Source organism: Cetorhinus maximus, chromosome 22 (genome assembly GCF_964194155.1).
Source record: "Cetorhinus maximus chromosome 22, sCetMax3.hap1.1, whole genome shotgun sequence".
Taxonomy (NCBI): Eukaryota; Metazoa; Chordata; class Chondrichthyes; order Lamniformes; family Cetorhinidae; genus Cetorhinus; species Cetorhinus maximus.
This window is the reverse complement of record NC_135900.1, coordinates 67,685,985-67,709,559: the sequence shown is the minus strand read 5'-3', so window position 1 is coordinate 67,709,559 and position 23,575 is coordinate 67,685,985. Positions and strand designations below refer to the sequence as shown.

Below are 23,575 nucleotides of genomic sequence, written 5' to 3'. Positions count from 1 at the left end.
GTAGCTGCTAATTCCGAATGTGGAGCTGTGAGTGCAGCTGTGAGACATGGTTTGTTTTCTGGTTATTATACCCTGTGTGGCTACATAGTGATTGGTTGTATTGGTGTATTAGAAACTGTTGTTCAAAGCATTCTCATGAGTGTGTTTGTCTCAAGTAATTCATGGTCAAACCTTTATGGTAGATGTCAACTTGAGGTATGAGTCCAAGCAGGGTGGAGTGGATTTCCATCCCAGAAGCGGGAGTCGGGAAATTTCTTGGCACAGCCTGCCAGCCTCAGGAGAAAGTACCTGCAAAGGTGGCATTTTTGTTCCGGGGGTCAAGTGCTAACTCGATTCAGGAGCACTGCTTCCACAATCATTTTGGAGGCAGATATAGGATATACTGGGTGTACTGTTTAAGAGGCCCGCCTTGGTGCCCTGGGACTTTGTCCCAGCTACAATAAAAAGAATAAACCTGAAAACAGCCCTCTAGCCCTCAGCCCTCACACCCCCTCAACCCCCCCATGCCAGCTCATGGCCCCCAACCATGGTCAATGATTCTCATACTCCCCATGTCAACACAAGTGCCTCCACCAACCCCCAAAGGCCACTCAGATCCTCCATTGCCAACCTGTGTCCCTCCATCCACCACAATAGCCATTCAATCCCTCCTGGGCAACTTATGCTTCTCGAGGCATCCCCAATGGTCGTTCATGCCCTCCCTGCCAATTGGTGTCCCTTCAACCATACACCAATGGGCATTCATTCCCTCCATGCCAACATATGTCACTCCACCCATCCCCAATGTCCACTTATACCCTCCCTACTACCTATGCCCCTCTAACCACCCCCCAATGGACAGTCATTCCCTCCACCCACCCCCAATGGCCAATCATGTCTTCCATGCCCTCCTATGGCCCTACATCCATCTCTAATGGCCATTCATTCCCTCCATGCCAACCTATGCCCCTTCACCCACTCCCAATGCCCCTTCAAATCTTTAATGCCAAACAATGCCTATTTATCCAGCATACACTGTGCAGAACCAATGAACCATATAGTAATAATGTCACGCGTAGAAAGCCTTTTTAAAAAAGTCATTAATTCATAACTTAATTACAAAAAGCTCCTTTTACTACAGCCCTATAAAAGTGTCAATCAACCAACCCTTGGAAGTATCAATAGCAATCAAGAAATAGATCTAAGAGAAAAAGCTGTCAATCAGTATGCCTCATTATGCATTCTTGGCTGAGAGATTAGTCATCTATTAGTCTGTTGAAGCAGCTGAGCTCAGGGGAAAATATTGTTTAATTGACAGCTTTCTCTTTTAGATCTATTTCTCAATTACTCAACGTTTTATTTACACAAGACAAGGAGGTGTCAAGTGCTTTCAGATCCTGCTACTGATACTTAGAAGGACTCATTGATTGACATTTCTATAAGGCTGTAGTTAAAAAAAGTTTTTTGTAAGAAAGTTATGAATGAATCACTAGTATTTTTTAAAGCTTTTTCACTTATGACATTATTGCTATAGGGTTTATTGGTTCTGTACAGGTGTATGCTGGGCAAATGGGCATTGAAGTATCATAGTTTGGCATCGAAGGTATGAGTGGCTATTGGGAGTGGGTGGAGGGGCAAAGGGCGAAACTCGGGGGTTAGGCGATGCCTATCCCTGCAATGGAGCCAGCCAGGTCAGGAATGCAGGGTGTGGGCTTGCAATCCGCACAAGCCTGCACTCTTGTCCCACGCTGATGAAAATTGGGGTCACCTGGGATCGGGTCCCTGCTGCCATTTGTGAAGGTCCGTGGAGTCTCCCAGACTCTGCCAAAATCCAGCCGAGAGTATTCAGCCGATATTACAGGATTATTGCAGAAAATAAATGACGATATTCTGGCCATTATTCAGCAAAAAACTGCACTTAACTAAAGATTTTTGGTTTAAAACTTAATTAACCCTAAACCACTGGCATACTCCTTACTCCACTGTCTGACCAGTTCTGTTTGTTTACAGGCCAGGCACTGTGGGATTGAATTAAACACTTACTACAGTCATAAAGATCCTCAAATGTTAGGGTTTGGTTAGCATCTGCTTACCCTGTTATCCGTTTCCTGTTCAGCTTTTGCTCTGTGCAGCCTTTGTCTCTTTTTTTGACATAATTTCAATTTCACTTTGTTTCTAAGTTTAAAATACCTAATTAAATGTTTCTCTCCTAGTCTGTAGCAGCATTTTTTAACAAGACTTTCATTGGCCAAGTGCCAGGTTTTGAAGCTTTGATTGTCATAAGTGCCATAGCTGCAACACTGAGGTGGGAATGCTAATCGCTCAAATGAGATTTGTCTCCTGTCACAGAGAAGTTTGACATAGATGAGTCCAGTCAAAGGCATTGTCAACAAGCAGGTTGGACCTAGTCATATGAAATTGCCTTCATTGCTGTGAGAGCTAAAATATAAAAATTATGCTTGTTAAAACCACTTGTTGACAATGCCTTTGGGATACTGTATCTCATCTAGGAGCATTCTTGTGAGAATCCAGTGGATGACTAAGATGTTGAGATGGTGTCACAAATACTTATTTCCATTATTTTGCAAGAGAGGCAAAGGTCAGCTTTCTTTAAATAATGAGTAAAACAATGAGGGCATCAGTTTCACTTGTTCCTCTTTTTTTTTTGCATTATTTCTGTGTTTTCTTCCTATAGGTGATGGGCATCCTGTAGATTACTACTCACAACATTGGAATGTTGCCTCCTGATAATTTATTTCCCTGCATACAACATGACCTCCCTCATAAATGACCATGTAGCTTTGACTCCAGGTGGCAAATGGTTGAATCTGCCTGTTTAAAAGATCCATAGGGATTACCACATTACCAGTGTTTTGGAAAAGGGAAAACATACCCAAGGTTCCCCACAGTGGAGTTTTATCAGCCGGGTCCATGAACCTTGGTGTCAAATAGTAAAGCTCACGTTTACACCATTTCTAAAGAAAGCATGATTCAATCCTGCTGCTCAGCAAACTCTTCATTCAGATTCATAGAATCCTGCAGCACAGTTCCTTTGTAGTTGCCTAGCACAACTTGCTGTGAAACAGTGCAATATATGTGGTGTAACAGCAGCCACACTGACTCAGCTCACCATCTTGCATCATCTGTGAGGCCACTTTAGGAAAAGTAATTGCATTCCCTGTGTTACACCTCATTTATGATTTCTAAAGCAAACTGGCTGGAGCCTTCCTTGGTGTAAGGGGAAAATCCAGAAAGACCAGCAATAATGAAAACCCATGGCCAGATCCAAGTGCCACTGGCAGCAACTGTTCGACTTGGCCATCTCTAATGCTTCGTTCGCTTCAGTCAGCACTTGCACCTGGTTGTCCCCTTTAACTGTGTTGTTTGTCATTGGATGCGATTCTGTAAACTAAGTAAAACATTCTGTTGGCTTTGTACCAGATGCAGCATTACAGCTAACTGTGAGAAGGCAACTTTTTAAAGCAGAAAAATTTAATACCTTTTTGAGCAGATCAACAGATCCAAAGCTTGATATAAATAAAAGATAAGTAATATCAAATATGAGGGGTGTGTGGCAGAGCGAAGAGTTGGTTGGTAACTATAGGACCACCCATGAAATGATAACAACTTTTTGTTTGATATAAATGCAATATTAATAATAAATATAACAAAGAGTTTCTTTTTAACTGAGTACCTGGGTGACATTGTTTTTATGCATAGTTTCAACAGGAATAAGCCAGGTTGTTGGAGGAGGTCCTATCTCATTGAACAAGGTTATAGCTGTGACCTGAGAGGAGTGAGAGATGAAGAGATGCAGACTTCTGTGATTGGGATTTGAGTTTGCATTATTGGAAAACTTTGCATTTACTCCAGATCCACACTAGATATGAGCCAGAATTCTTAGCTCAGTGGGTGGGTGCGCACCCGGCCCCGCTTGAGCGTTAAATAAAGCGCGTTGACGTCGGCTAAGCATGCTGATGTTAACGCGCACTCTCGCGATAGTTTGGTCAGCGGGCACGCGCCGGAGCCAACAGCGCGCCCGCCGGCAATTTAAAGGCCTGTTAAAGCCATTAAATTATCAATTGTGCTGAATTTTTCACTGTCCGTTCAACCTAATGGTTGGTAAGCAGGCGTAAAGGTCAAGCACCCTTTGCATTTTTTTGGAAAACTCATCCACAGGTGGGATGAGGTTCCCAAAAGCAAATATAAATAAAATAAAAGCTTTATTTCTTAATTGAAAACATGTCCCTGCTCATGTGACAGAGTCACAATAGGGGACATATTTTATTACATTTTTCTGCTCTTTATTATTTAAAAAATATCTCTTTATCTCCTGTGGCAGCTCCGTGCCTCAGGGAGATTATTCAGTGCTCTCTCACGCGCATGCGCCAAGTTTACGCTAGGCCTGCACGCCCTCCTCCCCCCGCCCGCACAGGTAGCACTCAGCGCTGCCACTCGCTTATCACGCTAGTTGGGCCTTAATTGGCCCGCCCAACGTGAAATCGCGGTGCACTGTTGATCACGGGCAACGTCGGCCTCCCAACCGATCCCGCACGCCAAGGGCAAAATTCTGCCCTTGATGTTTATAGCAGGGGATGAATACACATCTGGGATTTCAGTAGACTGGACAAAGCTAAACTTCACTCGTTTGGAACTAATTGGGGAGGAATTGGTTTGTAAATATTATGTGAATGGTAAAATGGAAACTTGGAACTTCACCAAGTTCTTGCTTTGTTACATAGTTGGAAAGGACAATGGTAATTTGCAGATTTGGCTCCAATTTTAATGGCAAAACTAATGATTGCAAAGTGAGAGAATATTTCCTTCCCTAGGACTGCTTGTCCATCATCTCAGGTCATTTATGTTTTAGCTCTTACTGCAGTGCAGGTTCATCTTCAGTTTAATTATTATTGGTGATTGTCTGCACTGATACAGTCAGAAGAATTTAGTGGGAGGGACAATGTGGAACATCAGAGGCAAAAGTGTGAGGAACAGCTAGAGCTATGTATTCTTGAAAGGAGATAACCTCAGAGGCGATGTTATAGAACTAAATTAGATATGTAATGGATTAGAGAAACAGCACTTTGGGATACACCAATGCAGCAAGATATGAAGGCACAGGTTCAAGGTTGTGAAGTGCTTTGGGATGTCCTGAGGTCATAAAAGGCATATATATAAATGCAAGACTATCTTTTTTCTCCTTGAAGAGCAAATTTAGGTCAAATGTCTGGAAGAATTTCTTTATACCCCTTTCTGTAAACAGCAGCAGTGAGATTCCAGGAAGGCTGGTTGAGCCCCAAACACTGGATCCACTTAAAATAAAACAACAGGACTGTATTCTGGAAAGATTGAGAAAATAGGTCAAAAGGCGTTCTTCATCTTTGGGATTACACCTATATTTGTGAGTCAAATTCTTGCACTAGTAAATCATGATGAACTTTCTGGATGGCTGCAATTAAATGAACTGGAATTGGATTTAAATGAATACTTCATGCTGGCATGAAGTATTAAGATATGTAGGATAGAATATATTGAAGATGGGGTTGTTGGACTATGACCAACAAGAGTTTTTATTTCAAAAGTTGCCAGTGAGGACAGGAGAATCCCAGCACCATCAGGGTTATAAGTCACATTACAAAAACTACAGTCTTACAGTGGAGCAGGAGAAACGAGGCTTGGGTTCACACTGGTGAAAGGTGAATTTAGGACCGAAGTGAAGATGTTCTTCACACTGAGAGCGATCAGCACTTGAAATGGAGGCCAATATCTTGGGTCACTGAAGATACAGATTTTGTACAGTAATGCAGGGTGCAGATGGTGACCTAGGAAGTGCTAAAGGACCAAGCTCATACACATTACCTCAGTGATTTAGGGGTCTGTATGATAAAAATCTATGCCAGAAAAAAAAAACAAATCTGTTTCCGTCTTGAAAAGGAACTTTCCTCTTTAAGTTGGTGGTCTATTAGCTGTCATGGATATATTTTCCATTCCACTTTGCAGTCAGTTATGTTTTGCTCCTGTTCATAATTTGTTGAGCCTTTACTGGGGTTTGGTTTCATAGCCACTGACCGCTCTCTGGTACCAGCTCCATTGTTAATTTTTGAGTCTGGACAGTGAGTGCCCGTGGGATTTTCAACCCAATGATGCATCACCACCAAGCTTACTGAGTTCCATCCAGAGATTCACCCTTTCAGTGGAGATAGCAACCAGGAGTGGGAAGCCTGGCTGAATTTTGATCAGCTAATCTGGGAGTGCTGAGGTGAAGTGTAGTGCTAACACTTCCTCAGATCAGTTAATGCAGCACAGACATCCACTTCCGGTCTTAACGAACTGAGACATTGGGGAACGTCACTGTGGGTTTCTTTTATAATTGTAAAAATAAGTAGTGTGACCATATAAGTGGAACTCACTGAGGCCCAGTTTAGATATCAAATAGTTTACTGTAGGTTTAAAGAAATCTTTTCGAATAGTTGGCGCGCCCCAAGTTTATTTTTAGACGCTTCTGTTAAATGGCATGTGGCAAGTAGACATTGGTGCTGAAAAGTGTCCAACTCCAACTCTATTCCCATGGAGAGAAGCACAGGTCAGAGGTCCTTGAAGGTCAACCAGAAGCTGATTGTTATTGTTAGTGCCCTTGCCGTATCATGGTAACCACTTGGGTAGAATAAGTTGCAGTCATGAACGTACAACCATTTCCTTTTGTAAACTCTGAACTTGCAGAAGGGAAAGCTCGATTTCCCTTCTCCTGTTTTAATGATTTATCACTGAAAATCAGTTGAACAACAAGAGTTTTCAACTTAAACTGATGAAAGTGGATTTGTGTAAGATTAAACATGCACTTAATACAAAATTTATAGCAGTTAAAATTGAACATTCTGTACAAAATATACTTCAGAGACCTGATTAATGGGCATTGCACTGAAAGGATATTAAAAAATTTTAAACAAATGGAAAAATGTTCTTTTTCTTTGCTTTTCTACTTCCGTTGAAAACCAGTAGCATTTCAGAGCATGTTATTTTAACATGAATGTGGAGAGGAGGGATTTGGGTACAGACTAGTTACTTAGATCAAACTTAAACTGTTGTCCAATTAGAAATTATATTTTACGTTATATAAAACGGAAAAATATACAGTAATAAACTTTATATTTTACATTAGGGGCCCTCAGTGACTCAACTCTAAAGCAGAGTGCAACTGAACTGTATTAACAAGGCATATAGGGCTGGTGATGAAGGGGCTGCAGTTGGCCTTAGCTTTCCTGTGTAGTGGAGGGGGTGGGGAAATTGGTCAGTATTCTTCCTCCTGATGACTAGCCAGCTAATTATACCAGAAACATGTTTGTGGAGGCTGTTAGGTGAGCATAAAATTAGAATGTCAGACAACCTCATGGAACATGGAGTGCAAGGCAGCAGGGTGATCAGGCATTTTAACTTGGCTCTTAAACCCCATTAGAATTCAAGGAGACGGGAAGAGGATGGGAACTTTAGGAGCCCCCCAACACCTGGGTCCTGGGCAAAAACTAGTAAACATAGAAACATAGAAACTAGGAGCAGGAATAGGCCATTCGGCCCTTCGAGCCTGCCATGCCATTCATTATGATCATGGCTGATCATCCAACTCAATAGCCTGCTCCCGCTTTCTCCCCATATCCTTTGATCCCATTTGCCCCAAGAGCTATATCTAACTCCTTCTTGAAAACATACAATGTTTTGGCCTCAACTACTTTTTGTGGTAGCGAATTCCACAGGCTCACCACTCTCTGGGTGAAGAAATTTCTCCTCATCTCAATCCTAAATGGCCTACCCTGTATCCTCAGACTGTGACCCCTGGTTCTGGACTCCCCCACCATCAGGAACATCCTTCCTGCATCCACCCTGTCTAGTCCTGTTAGAATTGTATAGGTTTCTATGAGATCCTCCCTCATTCTTCTGAACTCCAGAGAATATAATCCTAACTGACTCAAGTAAGAGCAGAAGAAAACATGATAAGCCATGATTGCAACAAATGATTAAACTATTTATTAGAAATACTTTTATAATGGTCCTCCCTCCGAGGTTGCCACTTTTTATTTCCAATCAGCGAGAGAATAAGAGAGCCCAGACCAGTACTTCATCCCGTTATTAATTCTTTAATATTTACTATCAATTTTGAATTTATCAAATCAGATTGCCTGGTTGCACATGAACACTGGCTATGCATTTAACCAATGGTTCCAAGGCACGCTGGATGATTATGTGCATGTGTTTGCATGTTCAAGAGTATTGGTGTCCATGCACACTACTTCATTTGACCAACAGAGTGCACACTTTCATTAGACAAAAAAGAAAAGGGAAACCATTCTCCTTTTTTCTTGTAACAGAGAACCTACAGCAATCTTAGGAAACTAATGAAAAAATCCCATTAATAATGATGGACATAAAATGTAAAAATGCTTTGTTTTGATTGTTATGCTTAAGTACAGAGTACAAGTATAGTATAATATAAGTATAGCCATAACAATATCAAGTACAGCCCAGCAGCACCTAATATAATGAATTATTTCCATTAAAGATATAAGTACTGCATCCTTATTCACTTAACTAATTTCCCTTTTTGCATAATTTGGTCATCAGAAATGGTGTGGTCTTAGATGCATACTGTACAACATTTGCATTGAATTAGTTGTAATTGGAAATAAATACTTTCATTTATATAGTTCCCCATCTCCTCCAGCTCAAGAACTCAACATTCTGCCAACTCTTGTGCATTCTCAATTCCCTTCGCTGCACCATTGGCGCCCATGTCCTCAGCTGTTAAGGCCCTGAGCTCTCCACCCTCAACCTCTTCACCTCTCTACCACTCTCTTCTCTATAATTCTTCTTAAAACCTCCCTCTGGCCAAACCTTTGGTCGCCTGTCCTAATAACTCCTCCTTTGATGGTGTCACTTCATGCTTGATAATGCTCCTATGAAGTGCCTCAAGAAGTTTTACTGCATTAAGCATACCATACAATGCAAGTTGTTGTTAAAATATCTGCAAGTGTTTCACACAATTAATTAGCTTTGAATTGCAATGAGGGTTAGGTCGGCAAATGTGTAATGAGAGTGCCATGATTTTGACTGAGAAATAGGTCAGATATTTTCATGTCCATCAGGACTAAATAGTGGCTTGTGTCTTAGAACAGATAAAAACTTCAGACTTTTAAATTGAAACTTGAAATGATGCTATAATAGGACTTCCTAGAGGTTCATGAGCAGGACTCTGTGCACGGAGAGAGTTCCCAATCTCAGTAGTGATACTGAGATCGGGGACACAATTTTCCACAGGAAATAAGAGAGGGGAAATGAGCATGGGAGCTTTCCATGAGGATATGCTTCCCCACCTCCCAACAATCTTGAGGCACATCCACATTCCTCGCTAGGAATGATGCGCAACTTAAGAGGACCTGAGGTGGCAGACGAAGTAAAATTACTTTAATATGAGGAAGACAGAGATATATTGCCTGTAATATGTCACAAAATATTTGCTTCTTTTAATTTTTATTGGAATAAAAGGCGCAGGGTTTAAACTGACCGCTTTGTGCTGTAGGAGGTTAGACACTGACCTTTCACCTCCAGAACTTTGAGTTCAAATCCAAACCAAGTTGAAGGGTTGAGAGTCCTCCTATAACTGTCAGCCACCATATCAGATCATCATTACTAAGCAATAAATGGCAAGAGACTTGGGATGTCATAGAATAGCAACTGTAGGAGATGTGAAATAAGAGACTGGAGCATAGAAATAGGAGTAGGCCATTTAGCCCCTCAAACCTGCCCCACTATTCAATGAGATAATAGCTGATTCTCAACCTAACTCTATTTACCTACCTTTGCATCATATCCCTTAATAGCTGTGCTTAACAGAAATCTATCAACCTCAGATTTAAAATTAACAATTGGAGGAGCATCAATTGCAGCTTATGGAAGAGAGTTCCAAACTTGTACGCCCTTTGCATGGAGAAGTATTCCCTAACTTCAGGAGTGCTCATCTAGGGTACAATGATTGGGCAGAGTGGAGGGATCTTTATCTGCATCAGACCATGCATCGCCCAACTATGGACAGCTTTCAGCTATTACTAACTGCCTGAAGTGAAACCCTTTCATTTCCAAGTATAAACTTGCTTCAGTTTGGTGGACAGAAAACAAGAATTTTTTTTTATTCATTCATGGGATGTGGGCTTAGCTGGCTGGGCCAGCATTTATTTCCCATTCCTAATTGCCCTTGGGAAGGCAATAATGAGCTGCCTTCTTGAACCGCTGCAGTCCATGTGCTGTTAGGAAGGGAGTTCCAGGATTTTGACCCAGTGACAGTGAAAGAACGGCAATATATTTCCAAGTCAGGATGGTGAGTGACTTGGAGGGGAACTTCCAGGTGGTGGTATTCCCATCTATCTGCTGCCCTTGTCCTTCTAGATGGTAGTGGTCGTGGGTTTGGAAGGTGCTGTCGAAGGAGCCTTGGTAAATTCCTGCAGTGCATCATGTAGATGGTACACACTGCTGCTACTGTGCGTTGGTGGTGGAGGGAGTGAATGTTTGTGGATGTGGTGCCAATCAAGTGGGCTGCTTTGTCCTGGACAGTGTCAAGCTTCTTGAATGTTGTGGGAGCTGCACTCATCCAGGCAAGTGGGGAATATTCCATCACATTCCTGACTTGTGCCGTGTAGATGGTGGACAGGCTTTGAGGAGTCAGGAGGTGAGTTACTCATCACACAATTCCTAACCTCTGACCTGCTCTTGTAGCCATAGTATTTATATGGCTGGTCCAGCTCAGTTTCTGGTCAATGGTAACCCCCAGAATGTTGATAGTGGAGAATTCAGTGGTGGTAATGCCACAGAACATCAAGGGGCAATGGTTGGATTCTCTCTTGTTGGAGATGGTCATTGCCTGGCACTTGTGTGGTGCGAATACACAAAGAAGGAAACACACTGTTTCTGGAGGGACCACAGATTTGTGGAGAATGCTAGATTTAACTTTAAAAAGCATCTAGAGACCTGAAAGGGAACAGTGTCTTTTACAGTAGAACAGTTATGATATGCTTTTATGCAGAATTATAGTGATTTAGTGTGTATTTGTGGGATTTGACTGTCTTTACTGATTATAAAAAGTCTGGGCTGCTCTAAATTGCCAATTGGAATTGGGCTTTGGGTGGAGGCACTGGATGCTAGTGTTCTTAAGAACAGTCATACTGCCAAAAGTATCATGGATTTCAGTTGACATCAGTAGTGAAATGCTAGATTTAGGAAAAAAAAACATCTTCGTTTATATAGCGTCTGTCACAACCTTAGAACGTCCCAAGGCGCTTTACAGCCAATGAAGTATTTGAAGTGTATTTGCTGTTGCAATGTCGGAAATGCGGAGCCAATTTGCGCACAGCAAGCCCCCACAAACGACAATGAAGTAAATGACCAGGCACCGGTTAAGGGGTAAATGCTAGGCTGGACGATTGGGAGAACTCTCCTGCTCTTCTTTCAAATAGTGTTATGGGACCTTTTCCATCTACTTGAGATGGGAGGGGGGGGGCTTCTTTCAAACCTCTTGTCCAAAACGGCACCTCAAACAGTAAGTACAGCATTCTCTCAGTACTGCACTGGAGTGTCAGCCTAGAATTTTGTTCTCAAGTCTCTGGTGCAGGACTTGAACTCACAACAATTTAACTCAGGCAGAGATACAACTGACAGCATGACTTAATTTCAACATTATTCCCTCTTACTTATAGTGAAGAACTGCCAATAAGGCCTGCAGGAAACAATAAGCCTGTCCCTAACAAGGCAGGTTGACTCTAAAAGGGGTCCGCACCTATTTGTTTTCTCCCACTGGCAGTTCCTTCGCTGGCTTTAATGTTAACAAAAATTAGCTATGTGTATCTTCTCACCAGAGGTTCACACGATAGGGCTCCCCTCACCAGTATTACAATGTGCACATGGGGGACCTGGCTGAACACTCCAAGAAATCTGATTCAAATAAAAACACCCATTGTCCTCACAGAGGTTATTAATTCAATTTCAATTTATGAGGTGATGTATTCTGGCTGAACTGCACATTAAACCATCTGCCTTCTCTTGTGTGGATGCTTCAACGACAACAATTCATATTTTTCTGGCACCTTTAATGTAATAAAACATCCCAAGGCACTTATCTGTCATTATCTCTGACTTCTAGAAAATTCCGTGTACTGGTGAGCCTCCAGTCATAAGTACCTGTTGTATGATGCTGTAGTATGTGCCTGCATGCCATTGTAATGTAAAGGTGCTTGGCAGAGCAAGGGCTAATGTGGGACTGGAGAATAGCAACACCCACAGTATGATGTATAGAGTCACCTGGTAATAGACACTGAGAGAACAGTCTAGAGGGAAAATTGTGGAACCGGCCTGCATGGAGGTAACAGCACCATGCATGACAGTAACCTGGGATCTGTAAATAGTTAAAGGTTTACAATAAAGAGTTCATGTTTAAATATACAAGTCTCAAGCTTTCATCATTGAGACATCTAAAGAAACCCAAATTACAACAGTAACCAGTCAAAAGTTTTTAATTCCCATCACTTTAAACTTTACCATGCATCTAATATGGAAAATTATATATGTTATAAGTTCTACTCCTGCCACAGTTAATACTATAAAATTAAAATTCAGAACTCAGTTGTAAACTAATGTATGATTCTTGCATTTGAAATGACATAAAAAAGGAAGTTGAAAGAATAAAAACTTGAAGGGGCTTAAATTCCTTTGCGCCCAAATCTGAAATCTGACGAAGAAGCCCAAGGATTGAAGTAGGTTCACTGTTGAACCTCATCCGAATAAATCAAGTGCGCTATGTGTAGGCCTTACCAAGTCCATCATCGGCACACAGATAGATTGTGGGCGTGGGGGTGGTGTGGAAAAGCTCCGGCCTATGGTCACTTTATGGAGCCGGCAGGCCAACTCCTCAAAAAGGAAACCTTTTCAAAGTTGTTTGCAACGTCTTTGAGTGACCCGGGCTGCTGTGGTTGTTCGAGACCCAAAAATGCCTGGCAGAGTATGACATTGGTACTGTGGTATCCAAGTAGGGCAAAACAATTGACCAATTTGGACCTGAAATGAGCACCTCCTAAAAAGACCTCAGGCACTTCAGCAGTGCTATGAGCACCCGTGCCTGTACCCTGCTAAATTGGTTTTGGATCCATAAAATGGATTCAACAATGGGCAGAATTTTCTGTTTGATGTGCAGGGGATGGGCCCCGAACATCCGCGCGGTGATGTCGGGCAAGCGTCCAGATGTCACCACGTGCCATCGCGATATTTCGCTGGGCGGGCGCGCGATGATGTCCGACGCAAGCCCGCCATTAATTAACGGGCCACTTAAGGCCCTTTAGTGTTCAATCGACGCCGATTTTCAGGCGCCCGTGCAATCTTCGGATCGGCGCACGGCTGCAACGGTCAGGCGGGTAGGACACATTTGTATTAACCTCATCCACGGGCGGGATAAGAGGGCTCAGTGGGGTCGTGAATCTGCTCTGTGAAGTATTTATTGGTGAAAATGTTTCAAACTTGCCTGTGTGATCTGCAATACTTCAGAACGTATCCCAGCAGCTTTTTCTGGACTCTTAACCTTCAGGTCAGCACTCTGCAGTGAGGAATCTTTTCCGGGCCTGCAGATTTCAGGAAGCCTTCTCTTAGCCTGGGAATGGGATCTGATCTGTCCACTGGAAGCAGCTCCTCTGAGGAGGAAGGGAGGGCTAGAAGGGGGAGGAGGCCATGAGTGTACATTCAGCCTCCAGGGGAGTCACCTTTGGGAGGACAGGCGCAGGCACAAGGGGTGCAGGGCCAAGAGGCCCAAGGCAGAAGGGGCGGCAGAAGATGCCACTGTCCTGCTGCCAGGTTACACAGGCAGCGAAGCAGCTACCTCAATATGTCTGAGGTGCAGTGCCGAAGGAGGCTCCATCTCTCAAGGGAGACAGTCCACTATATCTGTCAGATGATTGGGCCTGAGATCTCCCCTAACTGTGTGGGCAGACACCCCATGCCAGTGGCTCTGAAGGTCACAGATGTCCTCCACTTCTATGCATCTGGGTCCTTCCAGGGCTCGGTGGGTGATCTTTTTGGTGTCTCCCAATCAGCTGTCCACACTTGTGTCAAGCAGGTGACAGACGCGCTGTTCAGGTGTGCATTGACCTTCATCCACTTTTGTTGGGACCAGGCAAGTCAGACACAGCGAGCCAGAGGCTTTGCAGCCATTGCTGGCTTCCCCCGTGTCCAGGGTACAATAGACTGTACACATGTGGCCATCAAGGCGCCAGCAGGTGAGCCCGGTGCCTTCATCAACAGGAAGGGCTTCCACTCCATGAACGTGCAGATAGTGTGTGATCACAGGATGCTGATTCTACAAGTCTGTGCAAGGTACCCAGGCAGCTCCCACAACGCCTACATCCTCAGACGCTCCCAGGTACCGGGGCTCTTCAGTGCTCCAGCCCTGCTGGATGGATGGCTGCTGGGTGACAAGGGCTATCCCCTCAGAATGTGGCTCATGACGCCTCTCCGCCATCCAAGAGCAGAAGCTGAGCAGCGGTACAATAGGAGCCACGGCACCACAAGGGCTGTGGTGGAGAGAACCATTGGTCTTCTTAAGATGCACTTCCGATGCCTGGACCGTTCAGGGGGCGCACTCCAGTATCCCCCAGATCGTGTCTCGGTGATAGTGGTTACATGCTGCACTCTCCACAATCTTGCATTGGAAAGGGGGGGACACAGTGGACGATGAAGATGTAGATGCAGTGGCTGCGGCTGCACACGATGAGTCCAGCAGTGAGTCCGAGGATGAGCACGCACAGGGAAATGCTGAGGGGGTAGACGCTGACCCGGGCATACTCCAGGGAGACAGGGACACCCGGGAGGCTTTAATCCAAAGAACCTTCAGCTAGCACACCACAGATGGACCTTCAGGACAAGCCTGGGCTGCAGGCTCAACACTCGATACCTGAGTGCAAAATCTGCCAGGTTAGGAACAGTAACTAAGGGCCTTGTTAATAAAGCTGAATGTCCAACAAAGCACTCATTACACTTTTGTCAACCATATACATGCAGAAGAAACGAGGCACCCTCAGCCAAGGTCACACATCTGCATTTAATGTGTGAAGCAAAAGAACTTATCACAAGGAGAAAACAATAGTGTAAACAATCAAAAAGAAATCATAAGGGCCTCACCTCAGGCCAACACAAAAGCACCAGTGATAAACCCGTGGTGTACCTCAGGTGCCTTATGTTTATGTTTCCGGGTGCTATGTCTTGGTGCTGCCCCATCGCTCAGAGTGGCATCTGAGCCAGCCTGCTGACTCTGCTGTCCTGTTGGCCTCGATGACCTTGGCGGTCGTCCTCTGGCCCGTGGAGCCTGTGCTGGCCCCGCCTGGGAGGGAGCTGCCAGTTCCACAGCTGGCATCTCCCCAGTCGCCGCAGCCTCACCGGATGCTACGGTCACTGGGAGAGGGGCGGAGGAGCTGCCGCCCCCGTCCAGAGCGTCCTGAGAGGTGCCCGCAGAGACGCCAGGCAGCTGCTGTGCCAACGTGAGGTCGCTTCAGACCTCCCTGCTCACCGTGGATGGATGGGCACCGAGCTGGGAAGTCTGATGCCCAGACCATCTCCCACACTGGCACTGACCAGCTGAGGTGAATGCCGATGTGAGGGTTTGCTGGTCCGAGTGTAACCCCAGGAAGCCCTGATGGGTCTCCTGGAGGAGTCTCTCCACGAGAGTCGCCACTCTCTCCATGGAGGATGCACGGCGCTCGGACATGTGGGTCATTGCTTCGGCAATCGTCCGCGTAGACTCCTCCACCACGGAGACCAAGCCAAGCATAGCCTCATGTATCTCCCCCAGATACTCCCGCACACCCGGCTGCATTTCCTGTGTTTGCTGCATTGCGGACGACTCCAGAGGGACATCATCAGGCACCGACTGAGCATGTGCCTGGTTCCCTGTAGTCCTCTGACTGCTGGCGCCATGGGCACTCTCTGTCTCTGCCAGCTCCTCCAGTGACTGTGAAGTGCCCTCACCGCTGTGCCCCGGGACACTAGCCGATGTTCTAATTCCCACCGAGGTGCTAGTATCTGTGCTGGTGCCTGCCTGACAGAGATGGTGTGACGCTGGTGAGACTTCAGGCCCCTCAGGTGTGAGAGGGGGACTCTGCTGCTCCTCCTCCCGGCCCTGCTCCACTGATGCTGAAAGGAAGAACAATGACATTGGATCACTTAACGTGCAGATAATGACAAAATTCACCCCTGACCCCCTGGCTCATTATGTGCTCAACCTTCCATAACCAATGGTCCAGCCATGTTGCAACAATAACTAATTTAACAATCATCAGTGCCATGGCTGTTGGGAGGACAATGTTGACCTCACTGTTGGACATAAATACCTGGCCTTGGCACCCCAGCCTCACCGACACCAGTAGACCTGGGTGCATGGCGCCTCTCCAGTTCAAGGGCCTCCTGCCTGAAGTGGCTTAATATGGAGAGCTGTGCCCAACCACCTCCAGTCCTCACACACTCGGCCGCGTTCTGTGCATTCTTCTCCTGAAAAAGAGGGAAGAGCATTGATTAGTGAAAATTGCACATGGACTCTCTTCGCACACGACCCACTCCAACCAAAGTGGGACATATCAGGGCTCCAGAGCCTCCTCACCCCGCTACTGCTGAACACTCAGACAAAGATGCTAGGCCTATTCTCCACCCCCCGACCGCCCCCTTGGACACGTGCTGCCTACATCACATTAGGCAACGCACAGTTCTCCCATAGCAAAGAGGCGCAAGCAGGTGCAGTGTAGAGGGCATGAATGGTTTATTGCCACGCCACCTTGAAGCTCCCCTCCCACCATCTCATCACCCTGACTTGGACATGTCCTGGAGTTCTGAGTCTGCGCCTAGGTGCAGCTCCTCCAGGTTGTCCCCAAACCAGTCATGTGGGACTCAGTGTGACACATGCTGCAGGTGCAGAACCCATCTCTTCATCACCCTCTCAGGCTGACCTCAGCATGGGCAATATCTGCTGGCCCACCCAGCAAAGGACAAATGCCGTCAATGATTCGATGCAGTCACGACACTGAGACTTGGCAGAAGGGGGGAGGGGGGTGCAGGAGCTGCAGAGGGTAAGCCTACCTGCTGGGTTAAATGCCCAATGGCAACATGGTGCTCACCCTGCCAGAGCGCAACAAGTCGTTGAAGCGCTTGCGACACTGAATCCAAGTGCGCCGCACCACATCGCGGGAGCTCACCACCTCCGCCACCTCCTCCCAGGCACGTTCCGTCATGTGGGGGGCCTCCTCCTCCCATCCTGGGGGACCAACACCTCCCACCGTGCTGCCACCTCCTCGAGGAGGGCAGCAAGGCAGTCATTGGAAAACGAGCTGCCCTACCCTCCAGCCTGGCCTGCCCACCCGAACCCCTCTGCTGCGGCCTAGCACTGGCCATTGTGAGCAGCCTACAAAAGGCTGCCAGGCCTTCATTTAAACAGACTGCCAGGTGGCCATTGAACCCGGTGGTCTGTGCATGCCCACCACCGCCCGCCCACTCCCGCTATCCTTGGGAGTCGGCAAATACGCTGGGTGGGCCTTAATTGGCCCGTCCGCGTAAAATGTCCACAGGCGGCGATTGAGTCCGCGCCCGCTCATCGCTCCACCCCCTCACCAAATGGAAAATTCAGGCCGATGTTAAATTTAGACCCAAAACCTGATGAATCCACATTATTGGGCCTGGCAAAATGTTCCATAACTTTAGCACTTCAATTTTCATTTGACTTTTGAAGTTGTGTGAGGATGAGAAGGGAAACACCGCCTAGTTTTCCAGGAATGCTTCCCATTGAGTGGAAAATGCACCTTGTTTTCACTTTAGTTATGACTGTTGTTGCTGAACTCTGCTTTCTGTGGAATTAGCTTCAGCAGCTAAATCTCAGTCGAGTTAGAATTATAGAATTAGAATGTTCTCCCTCTCCGTTGCAGCAGGAAGCTATCACTCAGTCACATTTAATTTAAGAACACACGTTTTAAATGCTACCTCTATAACCTCTATAAACATCTTACCACAAAGTCTCAGTCCAATATTAACTGGAGGACTAGTAAAGGATTAATGTCTAGTTTCCTGTTTGTGCTCTGCTGAAAGAAATTTCTAAAAGTCCCAAACTTCCTTTTGATTTTTCGTCATTAGAAAATATTAAACACTGCTGCAGTTCTGCTTAATCTGTTTCTTGGAGGGCCATCAGTGATCGGTCGGAGGCTTCTGTTGTCTGCATGTCGCTCACAAAAGGTGAGATCACAGCTCAAAACATTCTTTGGGGACAGTAACATGGCTGAATTGTGAAGCTGATTTTCCTGTAGTTCACTGCAGCTTAGACTCTCAATTGCTCAAATTTTTATTGTTTGTGTGCACAGTTATGTCCCTACATGTTTGGCTGCATGTGTGCTTGTATCCATGCATGTCTGGCTTTGAGTGTATCTGCATGCTTGTGTATGTTGTGTCCATGCGTATTTGCATACATGTTTGTGTGTGTGGATCTGAGTGCATGTTTGTGAGTGTGTTGATGTGTGTGCAGGGTGCAGAGGCAAAAGGCAAATAGTCTTTTTTATGAAGTGAATTATTTGAGTAGCAGCAGCTGTCAGCAAACATCACTTTAACCAATCTCTGAAAACTTTTGTAGGCAATTGGCTGTGTCTGTCTGACAGTTAAGCTTGAACTTGGCAGGGCTCTGTTACCATGGTGAGCTGAACCATAGGATAGAATTCAGAAAAGATTAAAGACGCTTCAGCTGTGTAGGAAAGATTTCTACACTGTGAAGACAAAAGCTCACTGAATAGATCACCCCTGGGATTAACCACATGGGTTGGTTTTCTTTTGAAAGTTTCAAAAGGGCAGCAAGCAGAGGATTTAGCCACAATAATAACATGAGGGCAGAATAAAGGAATGAGGTGAGGTGTGCGATGCCTGTACTTGTGGATGAGATTAGAAATGTATTTTACTGTTTGAGAGATGTGCCTTATGTGAGTTCTCATATTGGTGAGTCCACACTCCTGGCTTGGTCTCGCTCTCCTGTCTTCTGCGCTCTTCAGTACTGTTTATTGATCCGACTCCTGGTCATCCACACACCTTTATCTAGCTCCTTTCTGTCTGCAGTTTCCCATCTGTGAAGCTCTTTGCCTCCTGGTTTCTTCTCCCAGTGTCCCACTCCCCTCTCTTGGGTAGCTTTCCCATTTGTCTTCTTGCAGTCCACAGCAGCGAGAGTGTGTGGAAGAGCAAGTATAATTATGGTAATTGGTGTTCACAGTTTGTGGGGGCTCGGGTGGGGGGTGAGGTCTTATGTGTAAGAACTTCAAGGCCTCTTGGCTGAAAAGTGAGATGCAGTCACAATATGTGCAACTGTACTGTAAACAGTCATTATTTTAATTTAATCTTTATCAACAAATGGAGCTTGAGGTGGTCTAGTTTCCTCTTGTGTTAAATTGTTTCAAATTCCAATGAAGATTAGATATGTTAACAGCTTTAACTAATTGCTGAAGGAATAAGAGCTGCTTTTGTAAAGTAGATAGACAAGGTAGCACCATCAGATACAATATATAACATTCAATGTCACTTAGACACAGGATCCAAAATCATAAAATACTTGAAAACGGAGACTGAAAATGTTCCGTCAGCCAAGTGCATGATGAAATGGGGGGAGCAGTGTTTAATTGTATATTGACGGCCAGATTTTTGCAACCGAGATGGGTAGCTCGAGTCAGGAAATTTCCCGACTTGCCAGACACATCCTAGTCAAAACTTCCCCGATACGCACAATTTTTTTCCAGGGTGCTGGATGAAGTCTGGCCCGCCAACCCCAGAAGCAGAGACTCAGCGGCCATTTGGGTGGGCGAGTACCGAGGCTGGCTGGTTAGAAGGCCTGCTGTGGTTCTCTGGGACTTTGCCTAAATTGTGTTAGGAGATTTTAGGCCCTCTAGTCCTCATCCGTCAAAACCTCGCACCCTCTCACCTCCGCCAACCACCCTGTTGGTCTCTTATACAATGCCAACCCATGCCCCTTCCATGCCCATTCAATCAGTATGCACTGTGTACAGAACCAATGAGCCGTATAATAACAATGGCAAGTGTTGAACTACTGACAGAAAAAAACACCCATTCACAAACATTCTTTAGAAAAATCTGCTGTGCCTACAACCCTATAAAAGTGTCAATCAGACAGAACATTAAAGTATCAATAACAGAAGCTTCATAGACTTTACACCTCTTAATCTTGTCCAAACAAACATTAAGATATTGAGAAAAAAGATCACAGAAAGAACTTTTGGAACCACTTAAATATGTCAATCAAGCAACATCAATAAGTACTTCAGTTGTCAAAACAAAGCCCCCTGCTGAGCTAGTGCTTTTATTGATCTGGGCTGACAGTCAAACATGCAAGTGCATACTGAATGGATATGCATGGAAGGGAATGAGATGGGATCGAGTTGGCATGGGCACTGTGAGGGGCCATGGAAAGAGGCTGGGGGCAAGAGTTGGCATTGAGTTGGCATGGAGAGTATAAGGGACGATGGCCATTGATTGGGTGCATGAGTTAGCACTGATTTGGAATGGCGGGGCATGGGGAGCATGGGTAAGATTTTCTGAATTTATCTTTCAAAAGATTCCTGAATCTAGACTATAGTTCACGACTGCTATGAAGGTTCATGAACCATGAGTCATGGAGGAACTGGCCTGACTCTACGAAAATTACGGGCGGCTAGGAGATGCCTACCCCTGCAATGGAGCAGACTACATCGGCAATGCAGAGTGCAGGCTCACTACCCGCACCCTTATCCCGTGCCAGTAAAAACTGGGGATGCTGGAATCCAGGAATTGGATCCTGCCCGGCATTTTTAAATGTCTCCAGAGTTGTTTGCAATGCATGAAAATCCAGGCCTGATTGTTTAATTTTTTCAACTGGTGGACATTACTCAGGATTCACTTGTGCTTCTGTAAATAGGAGTGGACTGAAACGATGGTAGTTGGGCTTTGGAGGCCCATGTTTGGAATGTCCGCCTCCACAAATAAAAGCTTATAAAGTTAAAGATTGGACTCCAGTTCTGCCCTTCGCTACCTGACCTTCTGGAGTGTAACAAGCATGAGGAAGAGAAACGGGTAATTTAATCAAGTTTTTAAAAGAAAATACGGTAATATAGGGCAGGATTTGGCGGGCGGAAGCGATCGGCGCGGCCGGGGAACGGACCGCTAATCACGATCGGCGCCCCCTCAACCGCAACTTCACACCGGCTGGCCAATTAACGGCCAACCAGCGTGAAGCGAGCGCTGAAATGTCTAGCACTGCCAGGGTGGGGGTGGAAGGAGGGCGGGTGCTGATGTAAGCATGGGCGAGCGCTGAATTAAAGCTCCCTAAAGGCAGAGAGCTGCCTCAAGGAGCTGAAGAGTTTAAAAGTAATAAATAAAGCTTTTAAAATCTGGAAAAGAAATGCCTACACATCACGATCCATCACCTGAACATATGCATGATAAAAACCCTGTCCATACTTTTTTAAAAACGTTGTCCTCATCCCACCTTTGGACGAGGTTTCATGAAAAATGCAAAGTCTGCCTGGCCGATCTGCCCCTCCACCAACCGTAAGGTTGGATGGACCACAAAAAAATCGAGACAATTACAACTTTAATGGCACTAATTGGCCTCTTAATTGTCGGCGGGCGCACTTCTGACTTTTGCACGCACCTGCCGACCAAAATATTCCACCAGCGTGGGATGACGGGCGAGCATCCCCCGCGATTTCGCATCCGACCGGGCCTAAAAATTCTGCCCATGGAATCAATCAACAATTCAGTTATCTTTGTACAGTATTATCATTGGGTTTCTGCTCCAGTTCAGCTGCTTCTCATTTAGCTCAGGCTGTTATGTGGCTGGAAGGTCGTGAAGGCCCAGCTTTGATGCCGGTGTATCTCCAGTTAGCTGATCTCACCTGGTGTGGGAGTACAGATACTACAATTGGCCTCAGAAACAGGGATGACTAAGGTCCATCTACCGACTGCCCAGCAGCCAAGCCATGAGTGTCCCCTAGATATGGAGGCAATGGCTCAGCACTGAGTCCTCACTATAGTGAAATGCAATCTTCACTATCCAGATGAGCAGAACTGGCCCTATAACTGGCCCCAATGTTTATAGGATGGGGAAAAGGACAAAAAGAAAATAGTGACAAAGTCACGGCAAATCTGGGACTTAAAAAGCTTATTGTAGCAATTGAAAGAGATTAAAAAGTTTAAAGGTTTTAGATAGGCTTTTGTTTGTCAGGAGAATTGGCCTGAGTTCTTCAGTTACAGCCCTCACTGACCAACGATTATCTCAATGTGTTCTTTGCATTAAATCCATATTTGTGATACAAAGGCTTATCACAAAATGTTAAGATTTGTCTTTTATTGGAAAAAAATCAAGTGTTACTGTACTTGGTTTATTAAAAAGCAGCACTGCCAAGAATTCCTGTCCATAAACACTGGTTTCTGGGAATCTCGGACTCCTGTAGACAGTGCAGACCTGTTCCAAAGAGGCATTCTAAATACATTTTGATGCACATTAAAAATTGCACTCTTTAAATTGTTTAAAAGCAATGCTAAGGAAAAAAATGTGGTTTGTCAGTATTGGCACAGACATCTTGGCTTTGCTGTTATCTCTGTGATTAATATCCCTTCGTCCATGCATTGCTAGAATCTTCAAAGATTTCTATAGCTCGTGGACAAACCATTTGTACCAATTTCTTCCAACTTCTGAAGAAGTTGCATTTGTATAGCGCCTTTCAAGATGTCAGGACATGTGAAAGCACTGAGTACTTTTGAAGTGTAGTCACTGTTGTAGTGTTGGAAATGTAGCAGACAATTTCCACGCAGAAACCTTTGACAAACAGCAGTGCAATAATACTTCGGTACAGAGAGAGTACCTCTAACCCGGCAACCTCGGGACTCAGTCTGTGCTGGATTTTGGAACTTGTTTCGGAACTTCCCGGAAAAAAAAATCATAACGCCTTAATTGAAATCGGAATGCCTTAATTCAGTGAATGGGGGGCACAGGAAAACCAACTGATAGGATTACGAAGCACTTTGCGTTAATGGCCATGTCAGTGCTGATATTAATTCACTTCTCACACTTTGGATTTAATAACTCTCTCATGCCTCCCCCACTTCCCTACATCAACGCACCCTGTTTATAACAAGAAAAGATCAGTCATACTGGATGATGTTAAATACAGTTGTAACTGAAAACTGTTTGTTTTTCTTATTTATGCAAGATTGTACACCATTCTTATAAACTCTCTTTGAACTGACTTGGGCCAGCTGCAAGAAGGCAACCAGTGAACTTAAAGGCTTTTAGGAATTAAGTGCAATGTTTGAATTTAAGCCTGTAAGCTTCTATTTGGGTGGCCTTAATGCTATCAAAACTCAATACTATAGCAAGAATAGGCATATGTCCTGATCCTAAGTACAATACATGGCTAAATATTCAACCTCATTGGATTATGTCTTTTGTTCTTCCTGGGTGAGTTCAACCGTCTCTGCCATTTCTGCACTGGGTCAGGTGGGGTCAAGGTTCGCTGGA

General features: G+C 45.0%; 1 protein-coding gene across 1 annotated transcript in view; it reads left to right on the top strand.

The window, feature by feature from the left end:
- Positions 1 to 23,575, top strand: part of cntn1b (contactin 1b) — a 595,565-nt gene that overhangs the window by 213,604 nt on the left and 358,386 nt on the right. The gene's annotated exons all lie outside the window — the stretch shown is intronic.